This window comes from Nylanderia fulva, unplaced genomic scaffold (assembly GCF_048542155.1).
Source record: "Nylanderia fulva isolate GAGA-0341 unplaced genomic scaffold, ASM4854215v1 Scaffold9, whole genome shotgun sequence".
Classification (NCBI taxonomy): domain Eukaryota; kingdom Metazoa; phylum Arthropoda; class Insecta; order Hymenoptera; family Formicidae; genus Nylanderia; species Nylanderia fulva.
In genome coordinates this window covers 2,543,276-2,556,638 of record NW_028191026.1, presented here as the reverse complement: position 1 = coordinate 2,556,638, position 13,363 = coordinate 2,543,276, and the positions used below count along the sequence as shown (strand labels likewise).

Below are 13,363 nucleotides of genomic sequence, written 5' to 3'. Positions count from 1 at the left end.
GTTCTCGATTCGGCTATTTGAGGACCGTGGACCATACGCTGTAACAAGAAAAATCAGAATTAGATTATGGAGTCTGCAATCTAACTCTATTGTAAATTTCTTCTTATTATTATTCTTTATTGAAAATCAATATATTAAAAACATGTTCCATATCTCTAAAAAAAGGACTCGGATTATTTTTATTTCAGCTGCAAAAAAGCATCTTCAATTTCAATCAAGGACCTAAAAGCATCATCGCGGAAGTCTCCTAGTCGATCATGTCGTCGGCTTCGAGAGGGCTCGATAATAACGCGATACTCTCTTCTAACATCGCCCCTTAATCAAGCCGAGACTCCGGTCCGAGAAAGACGGAAGTGCGGGCGAGAGATCTCCGCGGAATCCGAACAACTTTCTCGACAAGTACGCCACGCACGTTCGCGAGCTGCTGGTTGCCGGTCATTGATCACCATCGCCCGCATCGACTTTCGTGTCTCGTTACCTTCGCGTAATAGACGAGCGTCGGATTTCAGCGATATCGAGCTGGCGCGTTGGATGACGTTGCTTTAATTGAAAATGGAAAAAAAATACACGAACGCCTGAAAAATTCACACGATTAATTCTCTTATTGTTTTTAATCGTGAGATATATTATTATATATTCCTGTTCGACAGGTGTATATTATTTCGCCGCAAGTGTGCTCGAAATACTGTGTATTATTGACCTTGCGATTGATTGATTACTCACAACCTCGCGCCGATATGCAAAAGACGGAAGATGAATGACATACGTTCGCCTTATCGTTTAAGATAATGAATTACGGGAGTTTAGCGGAGCGTGTCGCCTTTAATCACTTAATTATCATACGCATCCGGTTGTGCTCGATGGTGCGATTACTTCGCGACTTGTTCTTTCTTACGTTGGTAAATAAATTGCGTCGTCGAATGTCGCGCTTGACGTTTCGTCGCGAATTGGACCGGAAGTTATTTGCGAGAGGCAGGAAGCGGGGAGCTCGCTCTTTCGTCTCAAAGAAATTCAATATCGGAGGTGTATATATCTACTTCTGGACGATGATCCTTTCGTTCGGTCAAGAGAGAACTGGTTGTCCGAGGTCACGCACGCGCCTGCATTGGTGTTTAATTTTAAACGGGATTGTGAATCATTGCGATATTATTCCAAACGATCCCGAAATCTCTCGTCGGATTCCTCGCGACTTGTCCAAGGGAAATCGCGATCGCTTTCCTGACTAATATATCAATGTTCGTTCGCACATTGTAAGTATTTTTGCGCTCGTCAAATATATAATTAAGTGCGTGTGTAATGAAGAAAATATTGAAGACGCAATAGAGGTCTTCTTCACATCTTCGTGAAAACTTAATTATCAACTGATCTTCGAAATCTTCACGATTTTTTAGTGATGTCTTGAATATTCTTGTTAGGTACAATCGACGACTTGGACAATCAGTTGTCCAGAGGTCGGAAAAAATGAAAATGTTAACCTATCGCTTCATCAAAGGTTAAAAAAAATTGAACCGCGAACGACTGATGCGACGAGATTCATATCGACGCAGATGAACAATCGATATATGCAGTTTCCGGAGTCGTGTCATCTCGAGGGGATCGTGAAACGTCGAGAGGTTGGCTACGGATCTGGAAGTGAGTAAATATCTCGATATAAGCGTGCGTGATTTGCCGTCGACGTTATCGAACGTAAGGCGCGAAGGAAGAAGTTAGAAAGTCTCGTCAAGTATATATGTATGATTTTTGGAACGTCTCGCTGCCGAAGAATTATTATTGCATCGGGTGAACCTCGAGGAGCCGATTTGCGGCGAACCCCTTTTCTCTTTCTCGTGACCGACTTTGAAGAGCATTGTTCGCGCTTACGCGAGAGAGAATCATTCCAAAGAACAAGTCACCAGTGATTAAGTTAAGTCTCAAGTTGCATTTCCTAAAGGTACGAGAGAGAGAGAGAGAGAGTCTAATACGAATTTAATACAAATATTAATACTTGATGAAATATTAATATCCACGTAAAATATAAATAAAGTATTGTCACTTTAATATTAAACCCAATAAAATATTAATATCGACTTCGAGCCAGAGTTATAAATACTTTTTACAAAGAGATGATAGTAGGAATAAAAATCATTAATGTTTAAAGATATCTGTTAGATCATGATTAAATATTTTAATACATAGTATATATTTTATAAGTATAGTATTAAAATTAAGAAATTTAAAAAAAGGACATACTTGATCAGCTGATTTATGTCAGAGAAGCTAGTCACGTATACCACAATAAGATATAAAATATGTTCAATTAATTTTATTATGTACAGATTAATATTTTTTATTGTGGTAAATATTAATCAGAGAAATTCATAAAATTCTTCCAATACCTACGATTAACATGATTTTTCATCTTATTTAAGCATAGTATTAAAATTAAGAAATTTCGAAAAAATGAACAGACTCGATCAGCTGATTTATGTCAGAGAAGTTATTCACGTAGCATAAACTGCTGATAAAACAAATCGAAAGGTATAAAAAGGTAACAAAAACTAAAAAATAATAAAAATAAATAAATTAATACAAAACAATAAATTAAAAAAGAAATCAGCCGATTGCATCTATATGTACTGCATACAACTTCGGACAAGTTTTTCTCGGCATATGATTTTCCATAGCGAAGCAACAGTTCTTATCGATACCTAAAATCTTGAGTTCGCGAGGGTGCGAGAATAAGGGGTGCAGAGTATCGATCTCCTGGAAGAGGTCTCGTCGTTGCGCGTCCCTATATCGCATCGCCGCGATTATCCGCTCTCTCGAGCTCTAAAAGCGCGAGTAAGGAGTCATCGATCCCCGGTTTCTGCGCGACGTGTTATCGGTTTGCATCGCGGCAGCCTTCGACGGAGGAATTAACGAGCAGCCTCTGTCTAGTGGCAGCTCCTCGTCGTCGGCTTCGCGTCGTTGTTGTTGGCAGCAGTGGGATCCGCGGCGACCTACTTGGCGTGCCTCGACCCTCCTCTGTCGCGGCATCGATTCGCATACCGAAATTATTCCCCCGATTTTATTGTTCGCGCCCTTCATCACCCCTTCGAATTCCGAGCCCCCGAGTGCTCCGAAAAATGGAGATATCCCTCGCGCATTTTTCAATACTTTGCGGCTCCCCGAAAGATTTCCTCCGACATTTGAAAATAAATCATAATTAATACAAAACAACATGGAAAAAAATCATGGCAATCGTGGGACAATATATGATGTTGGAAGATTTTTAATTAAGTTTTAATTAAGTTTCTCTCTGATTAAAAAATATTTTATCACAATAAAAAACTTAATATCTACCACAATATTTTCTCGAGATTCTTTTCATGTATTTTGAGAATTAAAGACGGACCTCTCGGAATTATCGATTGATATCGATTGTGAAAGTCTGAGCGAGAGTCAAGTTTCCTTGCTTGTATACCGAGGACAAGGTTCTAACAAGGTATTGGCAAGCGACAGGCGCATTTCTGCAACGCGTAAATCGCTTTAGGCGCAGCAAAGGAGCGCCTATTACGTATTTATCTGTTGGAAACAATGACCTCATCGTGCGGAGTGTTAACATGAATTATTTACGATCACGTGTGGAAACTTCTTTGTTTCCGAACCACGATGCAACGAATAGCGCATTATATCGATACGCATTAAAAAAAAAAAAAAAAAAAAAACTTAAATGAATAATATAACATCTCTTTAATAAAGACGAAGCTGTGGATTTAAATTGGATTTTCAGCTTTTATTTCTTTTTAAGATCCTCCCAGATCCTCGCCGCAGCCAAGTTAGATTGTGACGTCAAAGATGAAAAAGCACACGCCGATGGTTTAGCACATTTTTAAAATACTTCAAAAACTATACTTTTCTTTGACAGTCAATCAATAAACCATGAAAAGGATGGTTTTCGAGGTATTTTAAGAGAGTGCTAAAGCCCCATCTAAAGTATCTTTTCACCTCGAAATGGCATCCAAGAATTTTCAGCGTACGTTTTCTCGCTTCTGACATCACAATTGCAACATATGGTTTCACAATAAATGTATAATAAAAAAAATTATATTAATTTGTAATAAAAATTTTCAAGTATAATAAAAAAAAATATAAAAAAAATAAAATGACGTAAAAAGCGATCGCGTTTTACAGAGTCGCGGATTGCGACGACGACGACGACGAGGACGGACGCTTCCGTCGCTGACCCCTTCGCGGCGAGGAGCAAAGGGAGAGATCCACCCTCTCTTTCTCGTCTCTTTGTTCTTCTTCCTCTCGGCCGACGTATACAGGAAAACGATGTTGCTCTCTCGCGCGCGTGCGCGACTCCGCGGTGCGCATTCCGCCGCCGTGTAGCCAACCTGATTATAAGAGAGGCTCCCGCCGATGTAAATGCCGCGCAAACGTCACGGATGCAGGGCCGAAGCGGCCGATTCTCGCATCACCTCGCGATTCCAAATTATTCGTGTTTTTACTGCATTTTTAGAAATATATATCTCTATCATTCGGGATAGAAAATCCTTGGAATTTTCGCGGACGCGAATCTGTATATGACACTTTAATAAAATATAAACGAGTAATTAAAATAAGAGTTTAACACGGCTCTGTAATATAAATATAAATTTAAAGTGTAAGAAAAATTAAGAAATTAAGAAAAATTAAATAAATATTTAATATATAAAACGACGTGTCGGATATATCGCAAGGATAAAAGAAGAAGAAGAAGAAGAATGCTCAGTCGCGGATTTCAATCCGTTCCTGTTTGACGCGGTACGATGATGATGTGAGAAAAGAGAGAGAGAAGATGAAAAGGGATGCAGGGGGTGAAAGGAGAAACGTTTAATAGCGAATACGTGTAAAATACAATTTAATGATTCCGATATTGCAGTAACCGCGGGCAACGTAAAAACCAAATAGCATTCTCCCACATCGCGAGCTCGTTAAAATATACTATATACGATGCAGAAAAACTGAATAGAGATGCAACTGCAAAACAGGATATGCAGTTGCGTTTTAGAACGTAGATGTTATCTGAAGTTGTAAACCCGCGTGAATCTTACAATTTCCTCGAAAGAATCTCGAGATAATCTTCGAAATCTCGGTTAAGTACCGTGTAATTAAGTAACATTTAATTAAGACGCTCGTCTTAATACAATTCGTTTAATTCTTCAGATTATCTCTGACATATAAACTTCCTATCACAGAAGTTAATACAAATAATATAATTTTATAATAAAATAAATAGTACATTTATTTTATAATAAAATAAAATAAATAATAATAATAATAATAAATATAATATTAATAAAATTAATAAAATACATAATGCAGCTATACTTCACTCTTCGAAGAATCGAGAAGACCGAAGAAAGGTAAAAGGAAGAACAGAACGTCCGATTTCTCATTCGAGGGGGGAAAAATCGTCGAAAGTTGCTACACGTTTTTTATTTCCCCCACCCCCCCCTTTTTTTTTTTTTTTTTTTTTTTTAACCAACCTTTGTGTGGTTGCCGGAAAATATCGATTGCGTGGATACGCGTCATTTAGATACACTCTCGGCTGTATACACATTCACATGTACACGATGTTAGCGCTCGTATATGTATTCAGCTGTGAGACCTCCCTCCCCCCCTCCCTCACCCCTCCCCACCCCCGCGCATCCCTCACAAACGACGCACCTACGACTAGTTCCACACCGTTGAATAAACGTTCCGTTTCTCGGTCGCTCTCACTTCTTCCCTCTCCTCCACCCCCTCCCATCCCCATTTCCTCCCCCTCTCGGTATACAACGGCGTGCAGTGAGCCGTGCACAAAGGCCTGATTGCCGGACACCCGGTGAAATATGCTAGTCCCCGCCAATAACCGGTATCTCTCTCGCGTGCCCTCTCTTCATTTTTGCGCTGTCTTCGCGCTGCGGGTTCATACGAAGAAGAAAGAGGGTTTTAAGGGGAGCAGGATGGAGTTGCTGGAAGTGTGTATCGAGATGTGCGAGAGACGATCCGGCGAAGGATCGAGAGAGATCGTTGATTTTTTTAATTGTCACGATGCGACGAAATTAATCATTAGCGCGTGATTATTTATTGGGAGAAATATTTGTTGAAAAAAATTTGTTCGATCAATTATATCGACCCGATAAATTGGACGATGGTTTTTAACTAATCTCACGGGGTAACGATATGAATTGAGCGACGCAATTGAATTTCGATACGCTTTATTCGATATAAAATTGAATTTAAGTAAATTTGGGCGTTTTTGCGCGGATGTCATTTCTATATATTTCAATATTTTTGCGCTTTTTTTTATTATCATATAGTTGCCTCGATCGAAGATAAGCCGGGAGAATAAGGTAAGGTAAGGTAAGGTAAAGCTAGGGCAACAATACGAGAATGTATCAACGTTATTGCGAGAAAATCTCGTCGATCCACGTCTAAAATCTCGCAGAATACTGCTTAAAATAATTTAAAAAAAAAAAATAGATTAAATGTAGTTTGAAGAAGAATTTAAGAGAGTGACATTTCAGGGCAAAAATATAATTGAATATCGGCTGATCAGGGCAAGAGAGAGAGAGAGAGAAATACAGAAGGTATAACGCAATCAGCGTAGTTCGGTACTCTTGAGGTTTACGCGGTGCATTTCGGAATGCAATATAGAGTCGGCTGGGAACCGCGCATAATAGGAGACGCACGCGATAGCAGTGATTGCAGCGGGAATCGAGTGGCACTCGAGAGAGGAGCCGCAAGTAGTTATGCACCGCGAGTCGAGGAGAGTCCAGATATGCCATCCATTCGCCGAGTCTCGCCGTGCATCTCCCTATCGTTTACGTTTACGGGAAATATCCCGTCTCTTCAAACAATAATATTCATTAAATAAATATATATATATATATAAATAAATATACATATATATATTTATATAATAAATACATATATATAAATGAATAAATAAATAAATATATATATATATATATATATATTTATATAATAAATAAATATATATAATAAATACATATATAAATGAATAAATAAATAAATATATATAAATAAATGAATAAATAAATATACAATAAATAAATGAATATATATAAATATATAAATGAATGAGCAAATATATGTGTGAAGAAAAAGAGGGAGGAGTTTTCGGAGCTCCCGCTGGATTGTTTGACAGCGACTGTCAAAGAATTTAATTTTGACATTCACGACGTAATAGAAAGACGAATCGGATTTTTGCGACATTTTTTTGTACTTTTGTGGTCGATATGCGATGGTTTCGCGCTCGTTCGACCAGCTGTTGAAAGATGGCCGCTTTCCTTGCCGCGCATAGACATGACGCAACATATATACGTAGTTCTTTCACTCCTACTTTTTCCTCTAACCTTCCTTTCCTCGTCTAAGAGACAGACTCGTATCTCCGATTCTAGAGTCATCGTTCCTGCTGAGATTTGTAGAAAAAACAATTTATAATCCTATCTTATTTATGGAGTTCTTTATCAGAGAGTGTGCGACCTTAGAAACCTTTGCTTCTTTCAGTAAAAGTTGCAGCAATAATTTATACGATTTTGACAGAGTCTTTCAAATACTTTTTCTCATATAAAATTACTTTTAAATTTGTTTTTAGGTTTTACGAGAAACGCGAAGCAAAATTTGCAAACAAAATCAAGTTATTCCAACTATTTCGAACTATATCTTTCTTATACAAGGAGAGAATTTTCTCTTAGAATTTACCCTGAAAATCATGATAATTGTGGGACAATATAAGAGTTTCTCTGATTAATATTGATCACAATAAAAATATTAATGAGTACATAGTAAAATTAATGGAACATATGTTATATCTTATATTGTAGTAAATCAAATTTTTACCATATGATTCATGATTTTCAGGGTAAATTCTACGAAAAAATTCTCTCTGTGCATCCTCAATTAATTGCACAAAAAATCATAATATATTTCTAAGATTAAGTGCAATATTAATTATATATTACATCAATAAAAAAAAAGACGAATTTAATCATATGTCGAACGTACGACTCAACTCGCGCTTCTACTACTTAAAAAAAATTTAGCATCGTTAAGTCCAGCTGATCATGACACATATTTCAATCGTGTTATGACACTTTTATCAATCCTTTTATTTATATATATTTAAGAAAGGAAAGGCCGTCACATCGTGTGTGGAGCTTTTCTCCAGTCGACCTCGCATTGCGGTTCCGCGGATTAATCAGTTAGGAATGCCAGGCTGACGGCGAGGAAGGACCGAGGGAAAGGAGCGATCGGGTACGAGTAGATCGATATTCGCGAAACTCGATTTATATAAATTCCACAAAATTCATATACATATTATATTTAAATTTTATCTCATTTTTCCTACGCAGAACTCCGAATTGTCTGTAAAATTAGAATAAACAGGAAGTCGCAGGTGCTTAAATGATGTAAAATGACAGAGATTCAGAGAAAGGATGGCATTCTGCTACTCCATTGGAAACCGATGTTTGTTCGATATCGCGCGAGCGAATCGCGGTATTAACGTGGGTGTCCCAGAAGGACGGGAGGGAGGACGCAAAGAGACGACGACCCGGCATTGTGTGAACCTCCGCTATTACATCCAAGGTTACCCCCGACGAGTCGTAAGAGTTCTCCTCTTTCTATTTCTCTCTCTCTCTCTCTCTCTCTCTCTCTCTCTCTTTGCCTCTCGCTCCGTTCTGTCACTTTCCGTGCATCAACCCTGTGTTCCGCTTATCCGTGATACGGGGATCATATTTCAAATACGTCTCGATAACGGGGTGTCGGTGCATCTGGATGACACCGCGTTGATATTTGATCGCCAATCCGGAATTTGTACAAAAATAAATCAGCGGAATGTAATACGGAAATAAGCAGACGCGATAAGATAACGATTACGTGTCATCGGAAAAATTAACGCAACCGTGCTTCAAAAACACGTGCGCATACATATGTCAAACGTTATATCATTTTAATACCCATATTTCTTCGGCAATCAATTTCCTCATTTCCTTTGACAGATCGTGTAATCGCACATATTCGATTATTTGATAATTAATCAACCTTTTTCAAATTTTATACACAACTCGGTATATTTATATTCTAGCTGGTGTATCTCTATTTTCCAGCTGCAGAGGAGTATGCAAGAGCATAATGCCAACGTTGTCTGATTAATGCGTTGAGGTTATCAGCGCGAGCGGGAAACGAAGCAGGAAATATTTAACGCAGTCGTAAACGAGAAAGCAAACATTTTTTCTTCGACAGAAAGAGAGCGATAAGGAGACGCGAGAATAAAAACAGGAAGGTTCCCCCGGGCGAACTTCCGGCGTGATGAGAGACGCGGCGAAAGAAGATGGACATCTTCTTTTTTTTTTCATTCACGCACGTATCTTGTATTATGCACGCGTGTTGTATTATGCCGCACGTGATCCGTTCAACCCGTTAGACACGCGCGACGCAATAAACGTGAGTCCCTCACGTGAGCGCGACAAAGCGTATCAATAAAGATACACCCACGTTCGGACAGTTGCGTGTGGATATATAATTTTTCTTTTCTAATCTAATGGCGACTCGCGCGTACAACGTTGATTAATTCGTCGCGCGCGCCAGCGAATTGTCCTCCACGTTTCCGTTAGGTGTAGTTTAACAGGCGGCTTAATTTATGAGGCAATTACGAATTGAAGTAATTGCGTCGTTCACGACAACTGCGCAAATATAATAGTGCTGCAAATTTTCCAAGAGAAACGCAATCGCACAAGTTAATATCAAAATATAAAAAATATAAAGATAATAAAGATTGAGAAACATGTCTTGATCATTATTCCGTACCTTTAAAAAACGTAAAAGCTTCAAATCAACTTAATTAACTTTTAATTTGATTTTTTAAATCAATTTTTTATTTTAATTAAATTATAAAATTATGTAATAAATATTTAATTATTATATCTGAATCAATATCTAATAAATGTGTAATGAAACGTCATATCTAATTAAATTGTAAATTATATACATGTGAGAAAGTTAAAAAATATAATTCTTATCTCGGTTCGTAAAAATGTACGCTATCGTACGGAAGAAAATTAAATGTTTCGGATGACCGACTATACTAATATAAGTTTAAATGCGCCAACATATGGCACATTGCGCATATAAGTCGATATAATAACGCGCGCAGTGTCGTGTCTATATATGTATTATGACTTTATTATTACTTTTCCCGCTTATACATATTTCACCTTTTCGCAGTCGAGAAAGATCCGCTTTGTTATACATTGCGTATTCTACAAAGACCGACCCTCGACCGCGAACACCTCGACGGAAATTTAAATAACTGCGCGTGATAAAGGTTAATCGCGACAAGCATTAATGACTCTTTCCGAGCCGAGCGATGTCGAATTTTACGCACGAAATTTCGCGATACGTCAATTATTTTGAGCAACCAACTTCATTTTTTTTTAGATTTAAAATATGATGCACTGTATCATTTCTCCCTTTTTTTCTTGCAATTATTTTCACAATATTCGATCAAAATGCATTCAAAAAATGGGTCTGACTAGATGAACGCATAGTATTTTTATCAAAAAATATATGTAGAAATTATATAAAAAATTTAGAGAAATATAGAGAAAAAATGCATGCAAAAATCTAGTTAGAAGGATAAATAATTTCTCACGCAAAATTACTGTTTTGCGTTCGTGACAGGGAAATTAGATGCATTACAGCTGTTATCATCGAAGGGTGAATGCACGAGGGTACAAGCTTACAAGCGTCGTAAACGTTTTTTTTTTTTTTTTTTTTTTCGTTATCGCGGACACACAACGAATAAATGCATTCACATGTAAAGTGTTTATTATCGCAACAAGGCCGTTATGATATCGTCGGGTTTTACTGATACGCGAAAATATTGCTTTTATGTTTTGCCGCTCTTTTGTGCGTACAAAATCGACAAACATAATAATAATTCTACAATAATATCCTGCCTGTGCTCTCTCTCTCTGAGAGATGAAACAATTTAACAGATAAATATTAAATCAGATTATTATGGAAAATTAATCGCCTGTCAATATCAATGCGTAACCGCACGCATGACATGTGCGTAATACGTTACGAAAATATGATCGATACGAGAGGGAGATATAAAAGAGGGGAGGCACACGACACCGTGGTTAATTTTGTACAACGCGTGCCGAAGACAATTTTACTATTCGGCGTGATGTCAGAATTGCACGCGCCATTTATACGCGCTGACGTCATCCTGCAGAAACGCATCTAATCCTTGCAGTTGGATGCGCAAATCAATCGCGCGCGATTCGCGACATTCGAATGCGAAAGTACAACATTTATATATATAGTGTTTAAAAAAATAGATTAAACGCGCAATTACATGTTTTTTATATTAAAATTCTCGAACTTTGTTTTAATTTCAATCAATTTTAATTGATGTATAATAAAATTATAAATATTTAATAAATATATATATATATATATATATGAAATAATATCTTACATAAATAATTTAATTGTTAATAATATGTGTAAAGTGTAATTAATATATAATTTTATCTACTGCGTTTTTTCCAAACGTTTCTAATTGCATATCTAATTTTGTAATTTCGAAGGGAGATTATATACACTAACAAAACTGAAACATGCAATTGCGCATGAAATAAAAAAGTTAAGAGAGATATAATTATGTATAAGTTTTAAATGTTAATTGTATAAGTTTCGGACTATCAATTTTTGTTAGATAATAGTAAAAATTAAATTACAGTAAATATTACGGCTCCTTAATGAAAAAAGAACGTCGAATATGAACGCTTTAATCATAAATATCGAATGCGCCGATTATGTCAAAATACGATGTATATCCACGGCGATTAAACGTGATCTCTCTAATAAAGCCTACAGAGCCTATGATGTTTCCATAACTCGGATCACTGATAACACATGTTTGTTTGCGCACACGAGACTGATATCACCGAGTTGAATACGATACTACATTCAACCGTGTTTGTTTGAGTCGCGTTTCTCCCTTAATCGAGAGAGAGTTAATTAATCCCCGAATATACAGGTTTCGCTAACGTTTCGCGCTGATTAAACCTTGTTTAAAATATTTTAAAATCTCTGAAAAAAGACGATGCACTAAAATGTTGATGCAAATATGTTATTGAAGGAATTTTATTAATTTCTCTGATTAATATTTATTACAATAAAAAATATTAATAGCTACACAATAAGACATAAAATTTATTAAATTCGAATAAATATTTATTTTAATACTATGTCTAATAAATCATTAATTTGAAACTAATAATACTGATTTGATGTAAAAAATATTTGATATAAGAAAATCCTTTTCAAAAGAGATAAATATTTATCAATTTAATAATTTGTTTTCAATGTATTAATATTTTTTATCGCGGTAAATATTAATCAGAGAAACTCTTTGATTTTCAGGGTAAACTCTAAGACAAAATTCTCTCCGCGTATAGACGTAATATAATTATCGAGCATATATAAGAGCGGAATCGCAATCTATTTAAAAATTATTGGGATTAAGATTCGTGTCAAAGTACCCATATCTCAAATCACCTCGTGTCGCGATTATTATCCGAATAGATTTTCATCTCTTCCGCGACGTCAATCGGCCCCATCTGATAATCTTGAATCAGATTGAGCGCGATTCGCGGACTCCGTTAAATCGTATCTCGTTAAACGGTCGGTAAACGACCCGATATTTTATGTGGGGGGCGGATGATCGGTATATAAGAATCGTCGAGCGATGGAAGAGGGCCTTCGCTCACCTTCGTTCGTTGCCTCTATCGCGTGACGTCGTGATTTCGCACGACATCGTGACCCTACGCGATGACGACGGTCGATGATCCGCGAAAAATTGCAGATTCACCAATCTTCCTACTCAATTATGCGAGCAAACAAGAATTATGCGGGGTAGAATGTAGAGCTCGGATCTGTGCTATGGGAAAAATTCGAGGGAAAGCATCGCGAAGATTTGATTCGAATGTTGGCCATAACTTTCTCCCTCTCTCTCTGTCAATTAAATTTCAAATTACTTGTTCTCGTGTTTCTCTATTGAAAAATAAAATCTCCTGACATTTCTCGCGCCAAATGTCAAGTCTCGATAAGAGACAGTGAATTTATATAAAAAAAAATAAATTTTAAAAATTTTGTTTCAAATTCGAAAGTTTCCATCCGCTCTTGTCGAATTGACGAATAATCGCGGAGATCGGATTAACAGGGGGGCCCAAAGGGGCGCGCGTGATAAAAACAGTGAATTTATATATAAAAAATAAATAAAAATTCAAAAAAAATAATTTTGTTTCAAATTTGAAAGTTTCCATTCGCCCTTGTC

The 13,363-nt window shown here is 36.9% G+C and overlaps 1 long non-coding RNA gene across 1 annotated transcript; it reads left to right on the top strand.

Annotated features, from left to right (window-relative positions):
- Nucleotides 1-7,949: 7,949 nt before the first annotated feature.
- LOC114946413 (uncharacterized) lies at nucleotides 7,950-9,827 on the top strand. The gene is made up of 3 exons (XR_003822613.2): nucleotides 7,950-8,268; nucleotides 8,367-8,618; nucleotides 9,123-9,827. It is a non-coding gene; the product is annotated as an uncharacterized LOC114946413 (long non-coding RNA).
- Nucleotides 9,828-13,363: the final 3,536 nt, after the last annotated feature.